Consider the following 12,155-nt stretch of genomic DNA (forward strand, 5'->3'; position numbering starts at 1 on the left):
AAGGGGTTGGTCCACTCATCAGTGTCTAAGAGGTAGCAGAAGCTCGGTTGGGGGGGCGGGGACACATGGTTGAAGGGAGTAATTCCCTGAGCTGTGCACCTGAGGACACAGCTTGTCCCAAGCCTGGTTCACACTGTGTCTGTCCTTTGCTTCCTGGCTACCGTGAGGTGAGTGATCTTCTGCATGGGTTTCCTCCACTGTGACATTCTCTCCCCGGCCCCACAATGTATTCAGCCGGTCATGGGCTGATCTTCTAAATACAGGAGACAAAACCAATCCTTCTTCCCTTAAGGGGATTTTCCCCGGAACCATCCCATAGGACGGACAGCAACTAAGGCAAACTCTGTACTACACAAAAGAGAAAAATATCTAGGGCCTTTATAGAAAATCAGAGCTCTTCTGTATAAATCCATGACCAGAAATCATAAGTAAATAGAAAAAGAAGCATAAAAGAGAGGCCGGTGTCGGCTCCAAAAGGAATATGGAGCAGGAAAGGAAGGGAACACGGTTAGTTATCTAGTTATTGTTGAACAATATTTGCAAGTCCCCAGCAAAGAAGCTTAAAATTGCTTTAGTTCAGAATTTGCAGAAGGAGAAAATGAAGGTGAAGGAAGAGTTTGAGTTGTATCTATTATAGCAAGAGTATAGTCATATACTGCCTAGTGGTGTTTGTAGATTTGTTGGTAAAAATACATCGTTGTGTGATTTCTTCACGCCAACATCACAGGCGTATTTACCTAAGTCTAGATGGTAAAAGTCAATCAGTCAACATGATCTCTTCATGCAATCAAGAGACGAGGTAAGCACAGGATGCCCAGGGCCGCTGTCAGCATAACATGATATACGGTTCTACAATAAACCTGTTTTTAAGAAGTAGAAGCAGTTCCCTCTAACACAACAATCCTTTATTCCCAAGCACAAAGTTCTGCAGGAGATTGTTGTGTGCACTATGTCTTTATACGACTAATAACTCAATGAGTTTATATCAGTATCCTCCACAAGCACGAGAGTAATGTGTGATGACAGGAATTTTTCAGACCATTGTGCTCTCATGGGATCACAGCCCACTGTCAATTAAAGTATGAAGCAGCCCATGACTATGTGATAGAATAGTAGTGAGATATATCTATCTATCAAGAGATATCGTTCAGGGGCTGGAGAGAGAGAGGGCTCAACAATTAAGAGCATATATTCTTCTCATAGAGGATCCAAGCTGTGTTCCCCGTACCGCGTCAGGCAATTTATAACTCTAGCTCCATGGGACCTAACGCCTTCTACTGGACTCTGGGGCTCCTGTACTCACATGGACACACACGGAGAGAATTTAAGAATAACACAATGAAAACTATCATTCAGAAAAGATGACTTAGTGGCTGTCACCTGGTAAGCAGTGTCACTTATTGTTGGGTAAGGTCTGAGGTGAACATCAATAAAAGAACTAAAAGAAATATAAGTAGTTGTCTCTTAAGCAGAAGATTAAGAATGAGGAAGAAAATTGACCAGGTTTATTGTAAGCTTTTTAGTGCTACATTACTTTTAAAATAATATACATGTATTGCTTTTGCAAAAATAAAACTATGCTAATAAAATGGCCATATTGTAGAATAAAATATAAACATTAAAATGTTAAGATATTTTAAATAAAGAAGTAAAAAGTAAGTTTTAAGTATTGTAAATATAAATCTTAATGGACAAGCTATGTATTATTTTTTTAAAAAACATTAATTTCCTTCATACACTATTAGTGTAATTAAAAATAATATTTTAAAAATATAGTCATGCTTGAAAACAAGAATGTATTCCATCGGCAAGCAAATAAACTCAAAACAAAGAACGTCTCCGTAAAAAGATATACTAAAAAAGCAAGAGATTAATAGGAAGTGGGAAAGCATGGAATGTTAAGTAAAAACTAAAGTTCACTAATGCAAAGCCCCCATATAAAGTTAGAAGTCCATGCTCCACAGCCACTAATGGTGCCAAAACGTCTCAAGCCATCCACACAACGCAAAGTCGTCTATTCATCACAGAGCATAAGCGGTGTGTTCCGCCTGAGAGCTGAAGACCCTGTCAACCCCTCACCTAGACAAAAGACCTGGAGCTGCATCATGTCTGCCAAGGAGCATGTCTACCCAAACCACAGCTACACGCCTCGGTCAGAAACACACTGTACAGTCTGAGTGGACACAGCTAGAGAGCACTCACATAAGGAAGATGTCAAGATCCAAGAAAGTGAAACTTTGGGTGCAAGAACATCATGCCAATATATATTTCAAAAATCCACATCAATGAAAAATATCAACAAATTAAAGTCTAGAATTAAACCTAAGATAAACAGATACTTAAGCCATTTTTAGAAAAACAGTAAAATGATATTTTTAATCCTCAAAGAAGTAAGAGAATAAATATCGATAAAGATCAAGAAGTAGGAAAACAAAACTTTAAACTATTCATGAAATTATTACGCTTAATAGATTGAAAAAGACATTTGAACTAGTGGATCAACAAAACACCCTCCCACCTCTCAGCCCCTCCAATTTTGTGGTCCTCACCCCCATGTCCCACCTCTCAGCCCCTCTATCTTTGTGGCCCTCACCCTCATATCCCACCTCTCAGCCCCTCCATCTTTGTGGTTCTCACCCCCATGTCCCACCTCTCAGCCCCTCCATCTTTGTGGTCCTCACCCCCATGCCCCACCTCTCAGCCCCTCCAGTCCTTCTCTCCTCCCCGAACTGTTTTTTCCATCCTTCACACAGTGATTCTCAAATCTAGCATTTCCTTTCTCCTGCCTCTTTCCCAATCTATTTAGTCTTCCCAGTTTCCTCCACAAAACCCTCATGAGTTTCCAGCCTTACAGGGTGAGCCTCTGTTTTCCCATTCTATCCTGCTCCTGCTACATCCTGGGAGCCTCTACTACCCCATTTACCACAGCAGGGCAAGTCCCTAAAGAGTGGACACTACATCCTGTAGATCCTGTCTTTCCACACCTAGTGGGATTCCTAATGCATAACGGGCTTTCAATACACTTTTTAAAAAAAAAAAAAAAAGCACAGGCATGAATTTCAAGGGGTATGGAAGAAATTATGTCATCACATTCCATCAATATGAGAAATCAAAGGAACAGCAAAGACCATCAAGTCTCTCCAAGTGATCTTCAGTAAACCAAAACCAATATGAGACCTTGCAAGTACTTAGGAGAGGGTGTGCAGAGGGATCACAGGCCACTGGAAAGGACACTACCTGGAAACTGCAGTGACACACAACAGAAGAAAACTCACTATGTTAGTTCCATGTGTGTGACTGTGAGCTACAGGGATAAGAGAGAAGAAACTGAGAAGCCACCAACACTTGGCTGCCCACCAAACATTACCTCATGTCATCCGCACACTGGATCTTTGAGATGGAAGCCTGCATTTCCATTTTACTGGAAATGAAGCAACAGGGTTCACAGTGGAGTTTTGGTGGAAAGCCATGGTAGTTCTGTGGAAATTCATTCCCGGGTGTAGTGACATCAGTTGATTATGTTAAGTATGGGCTTCTTGTGCAGGGAGTTTATGCAAAGTCCATCATGGGCAGGCGGCCCTTCCTTTAGTTTTCTTCTTACACCCTTCGACATCTAGAAGGAGCTTTAGACTTGTTAGGTCTCTGTACATATTTTTACTAGGATGGATGGATAAGAGACTTGGAGAGCAAATGCAAGTTGAACGGTCTTGAGCACGAGGCTCAACCACTCCTAACTACTTAGCTTGTGTTATCTTATTTAACCCTCACAATGTCAGTGATTCTCTTCCAGTTCACGAATGATTAAAGTGAGGCTAAGAAGGTCTTAAACACTGACCCAAGGTCACACAGCTTGTAAATGACAGAGGGAAAACTTCCCCCAGCCTTCTTGTCTGAGTCTACGCTGCTAAACACTCTGCTACATTGTCTCAATTAATGGGTTCCTCTGAATTAATGAATTCCTCTGAAAACTTTGGCTCTCCCATATAAAGATAGATGGTCCCTGATGTCCCAGCACTATGAGAGAGGGGAGGTGGGGGGGGGGGGAGGGAGGAAGTGAAGAAAGGAGGGAGGGTGGGGGGAGTGTGAAACAATGGGAAGCTGTGGGTGATTAGTTCAAAATACAGCAAATCTAAAAATACTCTGGCTTCACTTTGAGATATTTGTCCAACAAGAGTGGAACAACTTTAATTAGTGTAACAGGACAATAGGAATTAAATTGGCTCGGTCACAAGATTTTTAAGGGATGACACTGACGGTATTACTGCCCGACTTCAAAGATCTGGAAAGATGGTACCGCTCACGCCGGAGAATAGAAACCTGTTTTTCATCAACTCGGCTGGCCTGACAAATTAAGTCTGTGGAGTCATTAGATTAAGATAAGAGCTTATCTTCCAGGCTGACATTCATTCTGAGGGTTTATACTGCTCAGCCAGTAATTAGTGCTGTTGAATTTTTAACGCTGCCTTGTCCAGTCATTCAAAAAGTCTAGAAGTACGTGTGCACCTCCTGTGTATGTTTTGAGTTATTAAAAATAGACGAAGACTGCGAGTGAATTACTTTAGGAGGTCTGAATCATCCTTCCAAAAGTTATTTGGTGGCAAAATGTGCAGCTTAATGACTTATTTGCAGAAGGGAGGACTTCTCCCAAACGGGCAAAAGTTGACTAAGAAGCTGCCTTGCCATGGGACCTACAATTTATTTTGTGGCGTACATTTTATGCGTTTATTGTGTTCCAGTACAATCATTAAAACCATGATCACATGCAGTAATGGTTTCCTGCTGTTTCCCATCCCCAATTCAGCAAACATATTGTAGATTCAGGCAACAGCTCAAAGTTGTGTGTGTGTGTGTGTGTGTGTGTGTGTGTGTGTGTGTGTGTGTGTACTCGCGCACACACTTCTCTTTTATGGCTGATTAGATTGTAAAAAGTCTATTTTTTCCACTTTTCTTGAAGTTATAATAACAATTTGATTGCTAAAGGATAAACTAATATATTAAGGCTGCACATGTGTCTTGACAGTCTGTCAAACAGACAATGCTCACTTTTTAAAGATGTTTGGCTTGCAAAATTCCAGTTTCCACACTGAAATACTAATTAGCAATCAGATGGGTAAGAACCCCTATTTTGAGACAGTTCTTCATGTGTTAAAGTTGCATCCTGCTAGTATTACCGTAACGTCATTTATTTTGCCTGAAGTGTGGACGTCCCTTCATGGCCCAGCACACTGTACCTTCCATTTTTAGGGAAACGAAGTAAAGCAAAGCCGATTCTTCTGGGACAAGGTAAAGGTTTGACTCTTCTTGTTTACACAAGAAAGCCTCCAAGGAAACCGTCCAAACTTCAGCTTCAGCTTGGAAGGTAGGCTCGGTCTCCCACTGAAGGTGATGCTAGGGTTGTTAAGACAGATCAGCAGAAACCACCAAACCTAACAACGTGAGTTCAATTCCCAGACCCCACTTGGTGGTTAGTGGATGAAGAGAAACAACCCTTGCAGGCTGTCCTCTGACCTCCACATACATGCTACGGTTTCTGTGTGTGCAGAGACAGAGAAGGAGAAAGAAAGGCAAAGACAGAGAAAAGGGAGGAGGAATAAATAAATAAATATTTTAAAAAATATTTTCTTTATTACCCACAACCCATGGTTTTATAGTTCACAGACCCCAAGTCTTTTTGACCAAAGTCAAAGTCTCTTGCCAATCAGCCTGTGTGAGTGAGGCGGGTGCTGAGCCTCTCATTGAGTGGACACAATGCCAAAGGTACGAGACCCCACAAGGCTTTGGAATTCACTGTGCTTGTTATGACACATGAACATCCTCCCTCAACAGTGCATGTAAATTCCACTCCAGTCTTGGCATCTCCAGTGGAAAGAGCAGAGTCTAGTTTACCCCTTCAGGGAGTCATTGAACCCCAGCTTCCTTAACTGCAAAATAATAAGACTGTTCAGTATAATCATTAACTATGCCTCCCAGGTCCCTGCATCTTAGATCCAGGATCTGACCCCTAAGATAGAAGTATGAGCATTGGGACTCACAAAACTAAGCTTGAAATAGTAGTCTAGAAATCCCGGAATTACATAATCACGTTGTCAGAGATAAGAGACCAGAGGGTAATTGTTGAATGAATGAATGAACGAATGAATGATGACACAAACATGGGATATTGGGATTTGGATTCAAACAAATAAATTCACTGTGCCATACATTGGCTTTCGGGTATTGGAAAGGAGTTAAAGCTCTCCCAATCCAGTTGATGAGGAAATCTAAGGATACCTGATTTACCCTGGGGCTGCCTGTGAGATAAACAAATGGCCGCGGGAGGCCAGGTGGTAGGTGAGGCTTGAAACTTCCGGTTTCCTTTCTTTAACCTCAGATCGTTTGTTTGTTTGTTTGTTTGTTTGTTTTTTGTTTTTTGTTTTGTTTTGGTTTTTTTTTTTTTTTTTTTTGGTTATTGTTTTATTTCAGTCTCTCCTTCTTTGTAAAAATATCACCCTCCAGCTATTACCGACCACTCCCAGCACGTATGGCCTGGGCTAATTCTCATCACCTTTTCCAGGGTCCAGAAATACCGGAAGCAAGAAAGGAAAAGCACAAAGCTTCCCTTCCAAGGTGCTCATCAGGCGGGAGAAAGGTAGGTGCCTTTCAGTGTGTTTACAATGTACTCCATCTCAGCCCTCAGCCTTCCTTAACTCATCCGCCCCCACCCCCAGCTTTCTGAAGAGCAACATGTAATTAGAGCACTAACGAGGTCATTTAGCAGAAACCATGGGTAGGGAGTAATGAGTGTGCTATCAGGCTTGGAGAACAGCTTGGGCAAAAATCCAAACAGTCCATGTTCAACTCTGATGAGCCGACCTAAGCTTGGAAAACAGAGTTTAGAGAAAGGTTAATAATAGGACACACAGAGACACACAGACAACAATAACAACAACAGCAACAACAAAATCAAACAAGCCCTAAAGCTTTCTCCCTAGACTCCCAAGGCAAAAGGTCTGAGGGCCTAAGCGCAGCACTTAAGAGCTGGTTCGTAGGGAGAAGCTGAGTTCCTCTGTCTCTTGTACCTAGCAAGGCCACTTGATCAACTCAGGGTCATTCCTGGGGCCTGGTGCAATGCAAAACCTGGAATGGACTTCCGAGCTCAGCCAATTCAACCTCCTCTGCACATTTCACACAGTTGAACTTAGAGCACTCCAGCACACTAAAGTCCCTCCCCCGTCTAATTAGAAAGAGACAGACTAAGGACCAAGGTCCCTGATGAGCACGCAGATGTTGGAGCCACTACCCAGCCTGTCCTATGCTTCTGAGGAAGCCATCTTGGAGACCCTTTTGACTGTTAGTAGACAGTGAGACTAGAGCTGGGTGTGGTTTCACTTAAGCCGTTATTAAGGTAATTAGGTCCCAGAAAAATAAATACATCCCTCCTGCAGTGTGCATCTAAGATGCGTGGAAAGGAAGCAGCCACTGGAAACATCCAAAGAGAACTCCTTCGAACAAGTAAGGGGAAGAGACGGAAGGCCTCCCCACCGATTCCCACAACCGAGCTCCGCCCACCTTATCGCAGCCTGCCCCATCCACTCGAAGAGTTGTCTAAGCTCTACAAGTGCCAGGCGCTGCTGGGAAAGAGGGTAAATAATGGGCCGCAAACTCTATTATGCTTTTTTTCTTCACATCTTATAGAGGCTGTTGGAATGAAGAAAATAAAAATTAATGCAAGAGTGTTTTGTTGTTATGCCTTTTATGCCGTTACTGGACACTAAAAGAACAACCAGGATTATAAGAAAGGATCCACCGAAACTTTTAATATGATAAAGCATTTCTGTGTCCAAAAGGAGGAAAACTTTTGTTCTGTTTTTTTCCAGATATTAATGACATATCCTTATATATTTCCTTTTTTTTTTTCTACTTAAAAGCAATAAATCTAGGAGTTGGACAGGTGGTTCAGTGGTTAATAATGAGCTACAATAGTAATGAGTTACAACTAGCTGTAACTCCAACTTGAGGAGATCTAACACCCTCCACCAGCAACCACACACACACACACACACACACACACACACACACACACACATGCACACACACACACACACACACACACACACACACACACACACATAGAATAAGTGCTTATGACCAGTTGTTTTAAAACGAACAACTTGCTAATGAACTTCCAGCTCTTCTACCACCACCGCCCCCCCCTCCACTGTGTGATGTTCGGGTGTCATAGGAGTCTGTGTGCTGGGTTTAAACCCACACTTTGCTGACTTAAGCCCACGTTCAAAATTCCTTCATAGTTTGGCAGCCTTCTTCAAATGATTTAATCTCCCTGAACCACTGCCTCCCTCAGCAGCACCAGACATGTGGCTGTGTGGCTGACATGTAAGGAAACATGATGAAGCCTAGCAGAGGCAGAAGACAGAGAGACACCTGACTCTCAGGAGGCACTCCACAGGTCAGGTCTTTACTATGTTTCCAGAGCAAAGTTCCAACCCTCTCCTTCCGGATGGAGAAGAAAGCAAGCCACGGGCAGGATGCAACAGCTGGTACTAGGAATGAAGAAGCCACATCAGGGGAGAGAGCCACCAACCCTCAGAGTCAGATGTGCTTTATGGATACAGCAATTTGCATCTTTGTCAAATGTTCCCTAACATTTTGCAAAAATTCCCCAAATGTCAAATTACTGAGTAATCCGCACAGTGCTGCGATCTCGCCATCCTGACTGACTCAGAACGTATTTTGGGTGTCCTAGACATTAATCCAAGCAAATGTTAGTAAATACGGAAAATCACAGCCCTGCTCACCAGTTCCCCATGCTGTACCAGACTCTGCTTCAAAAATGAACCAATACCAATCTGCAGACCATGAAGCTACCCATCCAACATGACACAGACCCCCAAGAGCTGCCCTGCGGCAGGCCATGGAAGCACACAGGAGAGCAGGAGCCAGGCTCTGCACCCCAGCCATTAACTCTAAGCTAGCCATTGGCTTTATAGAACATTCTGATTTGCCTTCCATAGCCTGATTTGTCTTCAGCAAATACTGAAATGGTATATATTATACTCTTCCCTGGGGATCCACTTATAGGCAGAACCTCTTCCTGGAGGTGGGTTACAAATAAATATTTTTTATTTAATTCCCCGACGACACGCTGTGGCAGACCCCATATTTGTGCCCATTTTAAAGGTGAAAAAGTTGAGGCTCAGAGTGGTGAAGTGGCTTCTATGAAGCCACAGGATTAGTGTATTACCTACTTTTTTCTTACTGTAGTAAAGTACCATGAATGAAGCAACTTTTAGAAGAGTTTGGCTTGGCTTATGGTTCCAGAGGGTTAGTGTCCATACGAGCTGGGACAAAGGCATGTTTGGGAAGAATACAAAGCTGAGGGGCTCTCATCTTGAACTGTAAGCAGGAAACTAAGTGAGGAAATAGAGCGAGACCTTAATCTCTCAAAGCCAGTCCCCAGTGATGTACTTCCTCCAGCAAGGCCACGCCTCCTAAACCTCCCCATACAGCACTCCCTCCTGGGGACCAAGTGCTCAAATACACAAATCTGTATAAGTCATCCTCACTGAAACCACACAGTTATCAAAGAGCAGCATTAGGAAAGAGCCCCACTGTCTGCTCCAGAACCTGTGTTCTTAACTACTGAATGGCTGCCCATTGCCTCATGATGTAGGTGCCATATTATCCCCATTTTACAGATTAGGACACTAAGGCTTATAAAGATGCTACTTAAAACTTGTCAAGAGGGCTGGAGAGGTGGCTCAGCAGTTAAGAGCACTGACTGCTCTTCCAGAGATCCTGAGTTCAATTCCCAGCAACCACATGGTGGCTCTCAACCATCTGTACTGGGATCTGATGCCCTCTTCCGGTCTGTCTGAAGAGAGTGACAGTATACTCACATACATAAAAATAAATAAATCTTAAAAAAAAAAAAAAGTCAAGATACCACATGATGCTTGTCTTAGTTAGGGTTTTACTGCTCTGAAGAGACACCATGGCCACAGCAACTTTTATAAAGGGAAACATTTAATTAGGGCTGGCTTACAGTTCAAAGGTGAGTCCATTGTCATCATGGTGGGGAGCATAGAAGTATAGACATAGGCATGGATCTGAGAGTTCTACATCGAGGCTTGAAGGCAACAGGAAGAGAGAGTGAGCCATTGGGCCTGGCTTGAGCGTCTGAAACCTCAAAACCTACCTACTCCCAGTGACACACTTCCTACAACAAGACCACATCTACTCTAACAAGGCTGTGTCTCCTAATAGTGCCAGTCCCTGTGGGGTCTGTTTTCATTCAAACTGCCACAGTGTTATTGAGTAGGGGGCTGAGCTTGGAGTTCACAATGAGTTCTGTCTCTCTGTAGAACCCTAAGCCAGACAGAACACAGACTCACACCTATAGAGGCTAAAAGCAAAGCTTTTAGAGGCTAAAAGCAAAGCCTGTTTTGTCTGGTTTGGCTGAATATACTCGGAGATCGGGAAGAGTTCTGCAGAAGGGTGTGTGCTGGACACGTCAAAGAACACCACTTCAGCCCACTCAAGTCATCCAGCCCTCACACAAAACACCACTGAGAAGACTCACAGCCTGTGGGGATGGCTTGAGAAATGCAGCTCTGCTTTGCTTGTGATTCGTGTTTCCCTGACTTGGAAAAAAAAACAAAAAACTAACAAAAAACTTGAAATAAACTCAAGTTCCCGAAGCCAATATATATCAAATGATATCATGTATATCATTTATCTACGCATCTGCTTTCTCTGTGATGTGTGAGGAGGCATCACCCCATTGATACATTCATTTAAAAGTCATTACAGTGACCACAAGGGGAGAGAAGGTTGCTGCAAAGAGGGAAGCAAGCGCCCCTTGCATAGGTGATGCCCACACAAGACTCACGGGAGAGTCCCACTGACACTGTTCCTCTTTACCTCTTGGGGGCCTAGTGGAAGGCACTGGGGATTGTAGCGAGACTTTTGGAAACTCTGAACTGATCACTGCTTGGAAAATAATTAGGTTTAGCGACTAGAAAACATAAGAGGCCAGGTTGAGTCAACTCTAAATTCTTGTACAACAAACAGTTGAAGAGTCTAGGTCTTTGGTGTCTCCTTTGAGACGTGACCCTACTGCAACCAAGGGTCCCGAAAAGGTGGCATCACATTGGCCCTAGAACCTCTTTCTCCATCTTAGTGGTCAAGATGTGAAGATCAGAGCAGTTCTGGACTCGCACTCTCTGCCTCCCCGACCCACCCCCATGGTCTCTCATCCCTGCCATGTATCATCTTTGGCATTAGCAAGCTAATGGAATCTCAGTATTCCCATGGCTTTCACCCCCTCTGTGTCACCATTGTCTCTTCCCTGATTACTGTCACTCTTTTAGCTTGTCTTTCTGCATCCAGCCTTGCCTGCTGTAATCACCATCCGCATAACAGCTAAAGCAGAAATCTGGCTACATCAGCAGAATCCCACTGCCCTCCGGGTTAAGGCCAGCCTCCTCAGCATGCTTTAGAAGGCTGTCTGTTTGATCTGACTTCAGCTCCTCTGTTGTCCTGCTTTCTTGCTCTCACCGCTGTGCGGTGCGTTTGCAGGCCCTTCAAGCCATGCCTCCTCACCGTCCACTTTCCCCTCAAGGCCTCCCACTTTGCAGCTCAGGCTGGGACTGATGGCCGATGTGGTCAAGAAGTGCCCAAATCTCTTGCTCAGTGTTTCCTGTGGCCTTTGTCTAGAACACTTCCTTGGATGAGCTGTTTCTGCTGCTCAGCTTTCAGCCCAGAATCACTTAGAGAGCCTCTGTCGGGCCACTTTACTGAGTTAGCACCAAGTAAGTTCAGTAGCTTCCATTGACAGTGTCACCCCTACGGTTATCTCGTTCCTTTCTAATTCGTGTGTTATCTTAGTTAGGGTTTCTGCTGCTGTGAAGAGACACCATGGTTACACCAACTCATTGGAAGAAAAACATTTAATGAGGGGGTGGCTTACAGGTTCAGAGGTTCACTCTATTATCATGGCAGAAAGGATAGCAGCACACATGCACACGTGAGGCTGGAGGAGCTGAGTTCTGTATCTATTTCTGCTGGAAACAGAAAGAGAACATGAGATATTGGGCCTGGCTTGAGATTCTGAAACCTCAAAGCCCAGTCCGAGTGATGATATACTTCCTCCAACA

General features: G+C 43.6%; 1 long non-coding RNA gene across 4 annotated transcripts in view; it reads left to right on the top strand.

The window, feature by feature from the left end:
- The window catches only part of Gm34162, a 30,395-nt gene that overhangs the window by 8,310 nt on the left and 9,930 nt on the right, over nt 1–12,155 (top strand). For 2 of the 4 annotated variants that reach the window (XR_867688.1, XR_376159.2), the window contains 2 exons: nt 6,554–6,628; nt 7,425–7,685. This is a non-coding gene — a long non-coding RNA (predicted gene, 34162). Of the gene's footprint in view, nt 1–5,244; nt 5,360–6,553; nt 6,629–7,424; nt 7,686–12,155 lie in introns of those variants that run through there. The other 2 variants (XR_376160.2, XR_376161.2) reach the window with 2 other exon arrangements.

This window comes from Mus musculus, chromosome 3, assembly GCF_000001635.26.
Source record: "Mus musculus strain C57BL/6J chromosome 3, GRCm38.p6 C57BL/6J".
Lineage (NCBI taxonomy): Eukaryota > Metazoa > Chordata > Mammalia > Rodentia > Muridae > Mus > Mus musculus.